Source organism: Boleophthalmus pectinirostris, unplaced genomic scaffold (assembly GCF_026225935.1).
Source record: "Boleophthalmus pectinirostris isolate CB_2022bp ecotype Guang Dong unplaced genomic scaffold, ASM2622593v1 HiC_scaffold_22, whole genome shotgun sequence".
Lineage (NCBI taxonomy): Eukaryota > Metazoa > Chordata > Actinopteri > Gobiiformes > Gobiidae > Boleophthalmus > Boleophthalmus pectinirostris.
In genome coordinates this window covers 32,294,471-32,296,931 of record NW_026571190.1, presented here as the reverse complement: position 1 = coordinate 32,296,931, position 2,461 = coordinate 32,294,471, and positions in this window count along the sequence as shown.

Below are 2,461 nucleotides of genomic sequence, written 5' to 3'. Positions count from 1 at the left end.
CATCATCATCTTATATCTTCGCAGCCTCATAGTGTAACTGACTCAGTCATGTTTTGGCCAAAAGGAGTTTTCTGTCTCTTTTTATCAACACACTGCTGCATCTGTAGGTGTCACTGTTATTCTAGGAGACAATCTGTGACTCAAAGGTCCTACATTATGCAAAATAGACTCTTATGAGGTTTAAATCATGCTGTTACTTCATGAAAAACATACCTGGAGTTTTAATTCATTCGCACATGTTTGAATAACTGTGTATTATTAGTCTGTCTACATCTGAAGCGGTAGTTTTCAAGATAACAGCGAAGACTGAAATTATCCAAATGATTCTATTGAAGGTGCATGGAGTTTAAAAGCACAGTGGAGCTCTTCCTGTATTACCACATCACATCAGAAGGTGGAGTGTTTTCTGTTTGAAAGAAGAACTCAGCCTAAATCTGCAGAGTTTGCATATTAAATGTGTGTGAATGAAACAAAACACATCTCCAAGTCTGTCTGTGATGAGCCATTTGGGCCATTTAATAATAGTTAAATAGATATATAATAGTTTTAATAGATAAAATGTTTTTCATTCACACACACACAAAATAATCAATATTCCTCTTCACATTTTTTGATGGACACAAAGCATAGTGGCTCTTTAGTTCAACCAATTCAGTCAAAGCTATAACATAAGAACCTATTGAAGTGAACATACCATTGTGAATCACAATACTCGTGTCAGGATCACTTGTGAAGAGGAAACACATTGAAAGAAACTACTGTCTGACTGTAGACTTTCAAAGTAAATGACTATAGCCCGGAGCGACAGAGGTGGCTAAAATACTATCACCTCTGAGCGGCTAAAGTTACATCAAACAAGTCCAATACTTCCTCCCACTCCCCAGTTCAGTTGGTTTTCTATTGTCTGCAACAAAAGAACTTGACACGCTGAATTGGAGGCAGTGATGGATCTCTTTTGAGGTCAGAAGCCTTTGCCGGTCTTCTGGTTTCATCCCAGCCCAGTCAGCCCCTGCATGTGAACACTGTGAAGGTGTGTGGAGCCATACAGAGCCATTGTGGGGAGTAGAAATGAGTGACTGACCGCTAGACCGATAACGCAGCTTTTGTTTGCATTAAATACGATCTGCATTAATCTGAGAGGAAAAAAAGAAAAGCTTAAAGGTGCGAGATTATGCTGAATTGACTCCTGTGAGCTTTTAGTCATGTTGGAATGATTAGAATCTCCGCAAAAACAAACCTAGAGTTGGGTTTTGTTTCATTCACACATGTTTGAGTAATTATTATTAGTCTGTCTGGTGTTTAAAAACACAGTGGAGCACTTTCTGTATTACCGCGTGACATCATAAGTTGGAACAGTGATTTTAGTTTGAGAGAAGAACTAAATATGCAGAGTTTGTGAGTTGAACATGCGAGAATGAAACAAAACACAACTCCAGGTCTGTTTTTGATGCGGAAACAACATTATAACAGATCAGAAAACAGCGTAAAATGGGCCCTTTAAACCACAACTTGAGTGTGTAAAGAAGTAACAATACCGTTTGAGACACACACTGATAACATCCACGAATAATTGACTAAATACATTGTCAAATTACCTGACTGAAAGACTCTTTGTATCGCTGCATGTATTATCTAACAACATGAATATAACTTATCCAGATACTGTATATGCCGCGGAGACACAAAGAAGCCTCTATAATACTGGTATCACTAACTTTATCGCCCGTGGCATTCCTTGCATCATGAGGGATGCCATTCCCACACAGAGGAAACAATGGTTATCAGATCGTTTGCATTATAACTTATTCAGGAATGCTGCGTGAACTGCTTCCTGCTTATTTAAATCCTGTCACGTGAATATATCCAACTCTATTATTTAAAAGAATACATGAGTCAGTAGGATATCAAAACTTTATAAATCGTCATATAATTTGGTTACAGCCGATAGTATTTTCCAGAAGCAAATAAGCAAAGACAGTTGTTAAGTTCTGGTTTTCATTTTTGGATTCAGATCAGTTGTGCGTAACTGGCCACGTTTTACCCTTGGGCCCAGTGTTCAAGAAGACATACATTTATCAGGATAAAATTAGGTTAAAACCATCAGTTACTGTTAAAATGTTTTAGCAGATGGAGAATAATATTAATTGGTGCGACTTGCAGAATGGTGCGTAATTTTGAGGTCTTCCAGTCTCAGACCTTTTCCAAACGCGTCGCAGTAAAAGGGTCAAGCGCCCAGTTAAAACACACAGTGTATAATTTTATAAGCTTTTCCCAATGGGGCTCCTGGAGCCGGGCTTCAGACAACGGCAGGACTGCGCACAGATCAGTTTCAGTCTTTGTCAGCTGTAAGTATGGGCGGAGGAAGCGCACGCATTGTGATCTTATAGAGGGGGGAAAAAAAAACTCTATCCGAGATAATAAAACCTCGCGCTTCGGAGCTGAGCGCTCACTCACAGCTCGA